This window comes from Ceratotherium simum, chromosome 26, assembly GCF_057802395.1.
Source record: "Ceratotherium simum simum isolate JZ-2026a chromosome 26, ASM5780239v1, whole genome shotgun sequence".
NCBI classification, from domain to species: domain Eukaryota; kingdom Metazoa; phylum Chordata; class Mammalia; order Perissodactyla; family Rhinocerotidae; genus Ceratotherium; species Ceratotherium simum.
Window position 1 is genome coordinate 25,796,266 of NC_141925.1, and position 12,481 is coordinate 25,808,746.

Genomic DNA, 12,481 nt, shown 5'->3' on the forward strand with positions numbered 1-12,481 from the left:
GAATAATGACTTTCTTCTGTCTTTATTTGGAGATTAAATACAGCTAAAGGAGATGTGAGTGGGCGCCAAGTTGAGGGAGCATGGGCTGTGATGGTTAGTCTTACATGTGAACCTGACCAGGCCATAGTATGCAGTTATTTAATCAAACTGGATATTTAATCACATGTTGCTGTGAAGGTATTTTGTAAATGTGGTTAACACATACAATTAGTTGACTTTAAGTAAAGGAGATTACTGTCAACCATGTGGGTGGGCCTCATGAGTCGAAGGCCTTAAGAGCAAAAACTGAGTTTTCCCAAAGAAGAAAATCCGCCTCAAGACTACAGCATCTAGACACCTGCCTGAGTTTCTAGTCTGCAAGCCTGGCCTACAGATTTGGAACTTGCCAGCCCACAAGATCATACGAGCAATATATTAAAATCAATCTTTCTCTGCACATACAAATACACACATCTGTGTGTGTGTATGTGCATGCGCACGCACGCGCAGGTGTATGTATCCTATTGGTTGCTTTCTGGAGAATCCCGATGAACACAATGCTAATACCTTTGTTCTTTCCATTTTCACTTTAGAATCACTGTTATTTAAGGGCCTTAGGAACTCAGTGCCATAGATAGTTTGCAGATGAAGTGTCCGTCCAATCTAGACCTCATACTGCATGTTGGGCTCTGCCGGCACTGCCCAGGAATTCTGAGAAAAGCCTAGCTGACACTTTCCTGGCTGCAGACACACAAATGACCCCAAAGGCCTCTTACCTGTAACAGCCCGAGATGTGGAACAGAATGCTCACCCTCGTGAGGCCGGCTGACAACATGGTCAGCACCCAGACTCCTGGAAGAGAAAAGCAATACACGAGGCCTCAGAAAATTAACCAGAAACAGTATTTCCAGAATGTGGACTTCCACACCAGGAAGGTCTGTACAGAGTATGTCATATTTCCTTTAACACTTTTCTTGGGTAAGTCAAATTTTTGCCTATTTATTGTTACCTTTTAGCACACACACTTGATATATGCTCTTTCCTGCACAATCCTCTCCCTTAATGCTAAATGTTTTCACTCTACAGTCAGTAAAGGGAAGGGAATATGATGGCATGTGCATGTCAGAGGGAGCCACCACCCTTGGAAATCATCATTAATATGTGAATTTCTGTCATTACTTGTTTGGAGTGGGGCCCACCCCCAGTTACACAGCAGCCAGGGCAAGGGTAACTGGGATCAAGAGGTCTAGACTATTCATTCAACGATCTTTCAGCAAGTATTTAATATCCGGATTCTATTTGCTTGCAGAGAGGTTCTGTGTGTTTGTGTGAGGGAGAAAGACAGAGGAAGAGGGAAAGGAAGATGATTCTACGGTTTAAAAGCAGCTGTAAAAGCTGATTCCCACTAAGTGCAGAAAAATCATTTGGCAAAATCTAACACCATTTCATGAAACTCAAGAAAGTAGAACCAGAAGAGAACTCCCTGAGCCTGGTAAAGGGCATTTGTGAACAATCCACAGCTCACATATGTCATACTTAATGGAGAAATACTGGAAGCTCTGCAATGGCCACTCTTGCCAATTCTATTCTACATTTTACTGGAGATTTTAGCCATGTCACTTAGGCAAGAAAATGAAATAAAAGGCATCTAGATTAGAGGATATGAAGTAAAACTATCTCTATTTGCAAATGACACGACCATGTATACAGGAAATCACAGAGAATACGTGGAAAAGCTATTGGAATTGAGAAACAAGATTAGCAAGGTTGCAGGATACAAGATAAATAAAAAAAAAAAATCAGTTGCATGCGAATATAAATTGGTGCAGCCACTATGGAAAGAAGTATGGAGGTTCCTCAAAAAATTAAAAATAGAACCAGCATATGATCCACCAACTCGACTTCTGAGTATTTACCCAAATGGAAACAAAAACACTAACACAAAAAGATACCTGCACCTCCCTGTTCATTGCAGCATTATTGACAACAGCAAAGACGTGGAAGCAACCTAAGTGTCCATTGATGGATGGATGGGGAAAGAAGATTTGGTATATATATATATAAAATGGAATATTATTCAGCCATAAAAAGAAGGAAATCCTGCCATTTGCAACAACATAGATGGACCTTGAGGACACTATGCTAAGTGAAATAAGTCAGACAGAAAAAGACAAAGACCATATGATCTCATTTAAATATGGAATCTAAAATTTAAAAAAATCTGAGCTCACAGATATAGAGAACAAATTGATGGTTGGGGAGGTGGAGGTTGGGCAAATGAATGAAGGGGGTCAAAAGGTACAAACTTCCAGTTATAAAATAAATAAGTCCCAAGAATGTAATGTACAGCATGCTGACTACAGTTAGCAATACCATATTGTATATTTGAGAGATGCTAAGAGAGTAGATTTTAAAAGTTCTTACGCAAGAAAAAAATTTTGTAACTATGTGAGGTGATGCATGTTAACTAGACTTATTGTGGTGATCTTTGGCAACATATACATATATAGAATCATTATGTTATACACCTTAAACTAATATAATATTATACACCAATTTAAAAATCAATTTTATTTCTATATACTAGCAATGAAAAATCTGACAATGAAAAATAAGTTAATTCACAATAGCATCCAAAACAATAAAATAATTAGGAATAAAGTTAGCATAAGAAGTACACGATTTGTACATGAAAGCTACAAAACATTATTGAAAGCAATTAATGAAGATCAAAATAAATGGAAAGACATCCCATATTCAGGGATCAGAAGACATTATACTATTAAGATGGCAACACTCCACAAATAGAACTACAGATTCAATGCAATCCCAAGCAAAATCCCAGCTGCCTTCTTTTGCAGAAACTGACAAGCCAATGCTAAAATTCATATGGAAATGCAAGGGAGCCAGAAGAGCCAAAACAATCTGAATTCAAAACTAAATTTCAAAACTTATTACTGATTATTACTTACTACCTGATTTCAAAACTTATTACAAAGCTACAATAATGAAGACAGTGTGGTACTGTTACAAAAAATAGACATACAGATCAATGGAATAGAATTGAGAGTCCAGAAACAAACCTACACATTTACAGTCAATTGATTTTTGATGAGTGACAAGACAATTCAATGGGGAAAGAATAGTGTTGTCAACAAATGGTATTGAGATGACTGGATATTCACATGCAAAGAAAGAAGTTGGACTCCTTCCTCACAGCACTTACAAAAATGAACTCAAAATAGATCCAACAGCTAAATATGAGATAAAACTATTAAACTCTTAAAATAAAATATATAGGAATGAAACTTTTGACTTTGAGTTGGGCAATGGTTTCATAAATAAATTGGACTTCATCTTCATCAACATTAAAAATATGTGCGTATCAAAAAACAGTACTAAGAAAGTGAGAAGAACATCTGCTGAACGGGACAAAATACCAGCTCTTCATATATATAATAAGAGACTTGCATGTAGAATGAATATTGAATGTTTACAACTCAATAATAAGGAAACTAATAACCCACTTCAAAAAATTGGACATTTTTTAATGAGCAGACATTTCTCCAAATAAGATATACAAGTGGCCAATAAACACATGAAAAATGCTCAACATCATTATTTAGGAAGAAAATGCAATCAAAACCACAATCAATGAGATATCACTTCCCATCCACTAGGATAATCGTAATTAAAAGGATAGATATTAAGATGTGTTGGCAAGGATACGGAGAAATTAGAATGCTCATACATTGCTGGCAGAAATAAAAAACGGAAAATAGTCTGGCAATTCTTCAAAATTTAGACATAGAGTTTTCATATGATCTAGCAATTCCACTCCAGGTGTGTACCCAATAGAAATGAAAACATGAAAGCTTGTACATGAATGATCATAGCATCATTATTCATAATACCCAAAGGTGGAAACAACTCAAATATCCTTCAACTGATGAATGGATAAATAAAATATGGTATTTCTATACAATAGAAAATTATTTGGCATAAAACGGAATGAATTACTGATACACTACAAACAAGGATGAACCTTGAAAACATGATATATTAAAGGAGTTGTCACAAAAGAACACATATTGTATTATTCTGTGTATATGAAAGGTCCAAAATAGGCAAATAGAGAGAGATAAAAAGTAGATGAGTGGTTGTTTAGGGCTGTGGAGATAGGGCGAGTGGCGAGGGACTGCTAATGGGTCCACGGTTTCATTCTGAGGCGATGAAAATGTTCTACTATTGTGGTGATGGTTGCACAACTCTGTGAATATACTACAAACCATTGAACTGTATACTTTAAATGGGTGGATTACATGGCATGAGAGCCATATCACAATAAATCTGTTTTAAAAAATAAAAAGGACGGCAATTTGTTTCCTTTCAACTTTGAGATGTGTCTTTGTCCCAGGAGAAGCAGGACTAGGCACTTGCTATAGCCCCAAGCCCCAACCAACCCGAAGGATATAGGTCACAACCCCACAAATCGCACCCCAACAAAACCCACCCCCAGCGAAATGGGGGAAGACGACCTCGGAAGGAAAGGATGGGGGATGCCAGCCACAGGAAGAGGGGGTGCAGAGTTGCTCCAGCCAGCAGCATGGGCGTGAGCAACCCTAACCTTAATCTTCACACTGATGAAATTTTACCTTGAATTTACGCCTTGATCTTCCCAAGGTGAAGCACGTGCAGCTTAGAGTGTCTCTCTTGGCAGGAGGGTAGCTGGCAGAGGACAGAGTGGAAGGTTTATCTTTTGATTTTCAAAGCAGCTATTCCATGTGCGAAATACATCAAAGGGGAGAAAACATGAGTGTACACGGGGATATCTTCACCACAATTCAATCGGACCAAGACACTGAGATTTGCTTAGAAAACTTGCCCAGAACAGGGCAGGATTTTAAAAAACAGGACTTGGAATTAGTGAGCATTATTGAGAGTGACTCATTGGGTACGATATTCAGGGACTCATCAGGTTGAACACAAATCCTCCTGAAAGACCAATGAAAAGTGTTCAAGGTCAACGATGAACTCTGGTGATACAGAAGGAGCAGGACCTGCGCAGGGAGCACGGAAAGGGGAACTTTTCATGACACACAGGTGTGAAAGAGTTTCACTCAAATCATTCATCTTAGAGTTGGGTCCCTCTAGTTTTTATATTTACTAGCTTATGACTCTTCAGGGAAAAAACTATTTGCATCACCTGTTTCATGGCTTCAGGAACATTTTTAAGTTAAAGCTATCAGCTGTCAGAACTGCAAGAATTTCTGGAGACCATTTAGGTCCACCATCCTAGCCCCATTTTACAGATGAAGTAACTGAGGCCCAGACAGGGAGCCTGACTGGTCCAAGCACACACTGGAAGTTTCTCTGACATCTGGTCCAGGGCTCTTTCTCATCGGGGAACCGTGAAAAACTCTCCTCCCTATACCAAAAATGGGCTGATCATTAGAATAAGACACTTTCAAAGAAAGCTGCCTTTTATACTATGCAGTGACCCTCAAACAAAATTTGAAGGATATCAATAACTTTTTATATCACTTTAAAGAAAAGCCAAGGTTTGCTGTTTTCTTTTTCCCAAAGGGTAAAATATAGGATCATTTTAGTTCTTTCCCCATCACAGAAACAAAATAGGCTACCAGACATGAGAAAACTCTAGGGCAAGTTGCCATTTTCAGGTCATTCCCACATAGATTTGAACAAAATGATTTAAGTCCTGACCCCTTCATCCTTATAGTCAACCCAGAATAAATGCATCAACTCACCCTACATGAGGCATAAATGAGCCAAAACACTTCTGTCTCCTTGGCCAGGCAGCATCAACCTTCACTACAGCTGTGCTCCTGTGAAGACAGCGGGCGGGCACAGTGGTGCTGAGATGGTGCTGCCTTTGGAGACAGGGATGGGCTCCCTCACCTGCAGGCTGACTGGGGTCAGGGTTCCGCCTCTTTCACGGAAGGAGCTCGTCCCTCCATACAAGAACAAGAACAAGCAGACCTCCGCAACAAAGGACTGGGACGCAGAGCAAAGGGTTCTCCTTCCCCTGAGTCCAGCCCAGAGGGAGAACGAAAGGCGCGTCTCTCTCGGGCTCATAGGCCAGTCTCTCCTGGCTCTGGAACCTCTTCTGAAACTGCCTCTGGGCACTGGCTGCACCGAGATGCAGGGGCTGGGAGTTCTGGGGAGACGGGAATCTCCCACACTCTGTTTTCCACCCCACAGCGCGCACCACCAGGCCGCACACCTCAGGATACAGGGATTCTTCCAACGCCCAGCCAACGTCGGGGTCACGGAGCAGTTGGCGAGGACAGGGCCCTTGCGACCAGCCCAGCCGTAGCTGTTGGGGTTGCGCATGCGCGCGGCGCGGCGGATCACACGCACGCGCTGTCCGCGGTCCTCGTGTGCGTAACCGGCCGCGGACCCAAGGCCCGGCCGCCCCGCGCCTCCACCCGCGTACGCCCGTTGGAGGGAGACTCGTGCACCCCCGAGAGCGTCCTTGCCAGACTCACGTCTGGGGGAGAGCCCAGGCCTCATCCTGCCTGAGCTAGGATCATGCAGTTCCAGACCAGCCTCTCAGGGGACAGGTGGCAAACTGAAGCCGGGAGAGACAGGAACCTGCCCCGGGGCCCACAACATGGGCAGAGTCCAGAGAAGAAATAAAGGCTCTTCCTGTTTGGATCCCGGCTTAAGTGTTTTCATTCACTCATTCATTCACCCACTCATTCATTCATTCCTCCATTCACTCATTCCTTCACTCATTCAATTTTTCACTCACTCATTAATTCACTCATTTGCTCATACCTTCACTCACTCACCTATTCAATCACTTACTCATTCCTTCACTCATTCACTGATTCACTCATTCCTTCCCTCATTCACTCACTCATTAATTCATCACTCTTTCATTCACTTACTAGTTTATTCAACGTTCAGACAATAGCCTCTGGTCTCTGCTCTGTGCCCAACGCTGTGACTTCACTGGTGAGCACTGCAGGACATGGTCGCTGCCCACTTGGGGCTCACGTCCATTGTGTGGTGTGAAAGAGGGTGGTCCCTGGGGTTAGCAGGGGCAATGAGCACCAGGAATCCACTTCTGAAAATAGAGACCAGTCATGCAAAGAAAACAATGGAGAAAACCCATGCTTGGCACTTCATCTGGAAAAATAAAATAATTAAAAGGTATGAAAAATAAATATATCCTATATTTAACAAAATGTGGGTTATAATTATAAGTAAGGGCTGATTCCTAGAACCAACAAGGCATAAATCCAGAGTGGACTGGGTATTTGTGACACAATTTTTCTGACCAATAATAGCACTTCAGCAAACACCTTGCAGGGCCTCACAATTTTCCTAAGGCCTCTTTGATCCTCCAACACTTGAATCTTTCTCCTTGCAAGCCTCTCTCCTGTCCCCCTTATTGTCTAATTTCTCTTCTTTGACTGTTCAGGGCCGACCTGCGCCAGGGCCACACTTGTCAGTGACTTTCCATGTTGTTTGGACAGGCTGCCCGCATTCCTCCCTCAGCCCTGTGAACTCCTGTTTCTTTGGCAAGGTTGGCATTTTCACTTGGCAATCGCTTGGCATCTTTCTCTGCAGTGGTTTGCATCTTCACGTACTGTGTCTCCTCTGATGACTCCATGAAGGCAAACTTTTGTCCCCATCTTACCGGTGAGTAAGCTCAAGTCCAGAAGATTGGATGACCTGCTTAAAGTCACAGCCAGTATGGAGCCTCAGCAGAGTTTGCGTCCCCAGAGCAGACGAGGACTTTGGGACAAGTCTAACAGTAAGAGTCTGCGGTGTTTTTGCCCAGGGCAGCTCAGTGAGATGCCTGTATGAAGGGGGAGCAAGTCTGAAGGGGGTGGCTTCACTGTCAGAGGCTTCCTACTTGACTTCTGCACAAGTGGGAAAACTCTAGCCCCCAAGCATTTCTGAAAACAGTAGCCATCTTGGTGGCAAGCTGACGTGGAAGGTCAACTACGCAGCTGCCTGAGATGGATCAAGCAACAGAGCAGCGAACTAGCCAGAAACATGAGAGGAAGCCCCATGTAAGGAGACAAACATAGCGGTCTTGATGGGCTCCCACAAATCTCTGGGAGACTAGAAGGTTGTGTGCATGTGCAGGCCTGTGCCCACTCAGGAAAGACTAGGCAGGGTGGGGATTGCAGGGAGGCTTAGAGACCTGCCACCAGCCCACGCCCTGTCCCCAGGGGTTGCTGCCTCCCAGGAGGTCCCAGCTGAATGAGGGGGCAATGCCCAGCGCTGTGTGAGGTCTATGTCCACTCTCGGGCTCCCAAAGAGTGAGGCCTTCCACCTGGAAACTTCTCTTCAGGTCTTCTACAGAGGGTTAACTGGGGTGCTCTCAGAGCAGAGAAGACGGTGAGCAGTGAGGAGAGGCTCCTGAGGACTTGGCCCTCCTGGGGAAGGAAGAGAATGAACTGGAAGAGTAGAGTGGGACCCTGCTTGCTCTGGACTCAGTCCATTTCGGTGTACTTCTCTCCCCTGGATAAGAAAGGAACCCAAGAAACCCGAAAGGGCACACCTGGGCCCCGATGAGCAACACTCCCAGGGAGGAGGATCTGAGCTCAACCCAGGTAGGAAGTGAGCCTTTCACGCCCAGGACACTCGAGTCAAGGTCAGCGTGCCCCTGCAGGGATGATCTCACTGCCTGTTCTACACGTCCCTGTGGACCACTAAGTGCTTAGGGACTGGCTTCTGACCAGCAGACCCAGCACAAGTGCCAGCACATCCCTTCCCAGATTCCATCACTGAGGCTGTCGGTCCCTCTTACTCGCTCTCTTGTGTTCCCTCCTCTTCTCTCTCCCCTTGTTTCTCTCTCTCTCAGTCTATCTTACCCCTGGACCTGTGGACCACGCATGGATATCCTGAGCTCCCCCACGTAGAGGCCCACACGAGACAGAACCGAGGGAGTGCCCTGATCAACAGATAGAAAGGAGCTCTGGATGTGGAGAGAAGGGAACTCTCATACACTGCTGGTGGGAATGCAAACTGGTGCAGCCACTATGGAAAACAGTATGGAGATTTCTCAAAAAATCAAGGATAGAACTACCGTATGATCCAGCTATTCCACTGTTGGGTATTTATCCAAAGAACTTGAAAACACCAATTTGCAAAGGTACATGCACCCCTGTGTTCATTGCAGCGTTATTCACAATAGCCAAGACTTGGAAGCAACCTAAGTGCCCGTCAAGGGACGAATGGATAAAGAAGATGTGGTATATATACACAATGGAATACTACTCAGCCATAAGAAACCATGAAATCCAACTATTTGTGACAACATGGATGGACATTGAGGGTATAATGCAAAGTGAAATAAGTCAGAGGGAGAAGGTCAAATACCGTATGATTTCCTCCATTAAGTAGTAGATAATAACAACAATAAACAAACACATAGAGACAGAGATTGGATTGGTGGTTACCAGAGGGGAAGGGGGGAGGGAGGAGGGTGAAAGGGATAATTCGGTACATGTGTGTGGTGATGGGTTGTAATTAGTATTTTGGTGGTGAACATGATGTAATCTATGCAGAAATAGAAGTACAATGATGTACACCTGAAATTTTTACAATGTTATAAACCAATGTTACTGCAATAAACAAAAAATTAAAAAAAAAAAAAAAAAGAAAGGAGCTCTGCTCTCAGGCAAGCTGATCCTGACCACACCCACTGGAGTGACCTTGACAGCACACCTCACCCTGGTGCAGCCTCAGTCGAGGCCACAGCCCCAACCTGGAAGATGCCATGAGCAGAGGCTCCAGCTCAGTCGTGCAGGATTCCTGGTCCACAGAGATGGTGAGATATCAAATATTTGTAGTTTAAAGGTGCAGGGCCGGGAGAAATGCTGTCAGAGAGGAGCAGATACCTCACACTATCTCCAGGCCCCGTGTCTAGCCTTCCCCCTCCCTCCTCTGTCCTCCAGGCTCTCTGCAGCCACAGTGCCCACCTTTCTAACCTCCTCTGGCCCAACTCACTTCTGCCTGCTTGTCTCCGCACCAGCAGTGCCCTCTCCCTGGTACGCTGACTACAGAGCTGGCTCCTCCTGTCATTCTCATCACAGCAAATATCACCTCAGTGAGGCCTTTCAGACCCTCCTGCCCAGTGAGACCCCAGCCCCCCCTGCAGGACACTCTTTATTTTCATTCCAGTTCATGCTCTTCTCTTTCACGTCTCTGATTTTGTGCTTTTGTCCATTTCCCTCCAGACTGAGCTTCTGGTGGGCAGGGGCCATTGGGTAGATATCAGCACCACCCTTGGGCCCACTAGGGCTCCTGGCCCTAGGTGAGGGCTTGGCACATAGCTGCTGAATGAATAAATAGGGGGATCTTTGATCCCTCCTTCCCGATTTTGACCTGCTCAGATGGCGGAGATCAACACTAGTAATAGGAGGTGCAAGTGGATTCTGAGGCAGTGGGATGGTCAGCATGACTTCCACACGACTCCTCCTTTCTCCAGTTGCTCCAGCAAAGCTCAGCGGGCACCACTGACACAGGAGGCTGCCACCTGATGGCCAGCACAGGAACTGCTGGCCGTACCAGCCGCAACACCAGACAGGCATATATTGTCTCTGGAGAAATGCCTATCCAAATGCATTGCCCATTTTTAATTGGGCTATTGGTATTTTTATCGTTGAGAGGTAAGAGTATATGATATATTCTCAATAGTAGACCCTTATCAGATATGTAAAGATTTGCAAATATATTCTCCCCTTTTGTGAGTTGTCTTTTCACTTTCTTGATAGCGTCTTTCGATGCAGTCAAGTTTTACTTTTGATGAAGTTTAATTGATCTATTTTCTCTTTGGTTTCTTATACTTTGGGTGCCATATGTAAGAAACCATTGCCTAATCCAAGGCCGTGTTTTCTTCTAAGAGTTTTATAGTTTTAGGTCTTACATTTACATCTTTGATTGAAAGAAGACGTAACATTTTTGCATATGGTGTGAGGTAGGGGTTCACCTTTACTCCTTCACATGTGGATATCCAGTTGTCCCAGAACTGTTTCTTGAAAAGATTATTCTCTCCTCATTGTCTTGGCATCATAACTAATTCTAGAATCTGTGGTTGCTGGGGGTGGTTTGACTTACAATTCCTTGGAATTTTTCTTTATATGCAAGCTGTTTTTTCTGGCCTTGTGGACTTTCACCCACTGTATATGTAGACTGGTCATTAGTGAAACAATCATTTCACATATTTTAACTAGTTTTTTCTTTGTTTGTGGTGGGTATGTAAGTCCACACCCTGTTACACCCTCGTGGCTGGGTAGACCACATTGCACCATTGTTCTGGCCTGGGTTATTGCAATATCCTTCTTTTTTTTTTCCTCTGCCTCTATATTTGTCCCCCCCCCCCCGCCGCAATGTATCCTCAATGCAACAATTGGAGTGACCCTTTAAAACCAGAAGTCATACCCTGACATTGTAAAATCTCTCCAGGGGCTCTCCATTTCTCTCAGGGTGAAAGTGGAAGTCCTTATGATGGACTATAAGCCCAACACAGCTGGTCCCAGCCTCTCTCTGACATCATCTTTGCCGAGTCTTCCCCTGTATCATTTGCTCCAGTCCCTCTGGCCTCCATTATCCTCCTGGGACATGCCAGGCACTCACCCATCTGAAGACTTGTGCTGTGTGTTCCTTCCACTTGGAATCCTCTTCCACCTGATGATTTCATGCCTCATTTTCTTCACTATCTTTAATTCTGTGTTCAAATGTCATCTTGGTGATGCTGTATCGACCACGTCATTTAAAATACAAATTGTCCCCTTGTCCTGACACTCCCTATCCAACTTGTTCCACTTTGATTTTTCCCCTTAGCACTTACCACCTTATAAAATAATATATAATCATGTGAATCAGTGTTCAATCAGGACACAGAAATGAATCAATAGATTGAGTAGGGGTAGTTTATATAATGAACAATTAACTATAAATGTTTAAAGAGAACTATAGAGAATAGCCTAGAATTACAGTAGAGTAGCTAAGAAAGAAATAAATTTGGGAGAGGACCCCCTTGCCAAGGCTGCCTTCAGGCCTTGTTGGAGAAGGAATGATTGCAGCTCAGGGATGATGGAGAAGACTGTCATGTTTCCCAGGGCCAGTACAGGTCCCTGGTCAGGGCAGAGGTCAGCAGGTAGGGAACAGCACGCTGAGACTGGCAAACAAGAAAGCCCTGTCTTCTCCCAGCGGCTGGTGGGTTGAGGCTGGGATGCCTACTGGATTCACTGGGATTCAACTTGTAGGGGTGACACTGAATGTCCCTACTAAGCCATCCAAGGGGATCCACTGAATCCACTGTGGATTACCCACTGTGGGTGAGTCCCTATGGACATCCTTGAATTGTGCCACTACTGCTTGTACTGCAGGAAATAGAAAAAGAAAAAACTGGAAGCACCCTGAAGTTAGGAAGGAAGGCCCTTTGTCCTAAACTTTCTCTAAGTAAGCTTAACCCCTGCCAGGTGCAAAAGAGAAATGCCTACTGAGTCCAGCT

At 44.2% G+C, this 12,481-nt stretch overlaps 1 long non-coding RNA gene across 1 annotated transcript; it reads right to left on the minus strand.

Moving 5' to 3' along the window:
• Positions 1–761: 761 nt before the first annotated feature.
• On the minus strand, positions 762–6,253 carry LOC147913633 (uncharacterized). Its single transcript, XR_015556445.1, has 3 exons — positions 5,748–6,253; positions 4,635–4,707; positions 762–831 (listed from the first exon to the last, which is right to left on the minus strand). It is a non-coding gene; the product is annotated as an uncharacterized LOC147913633 (long non-coding RNA).
• Between the last annotated feature and the right edge of the window lie 6,228 nt (positions 6,254–12,481).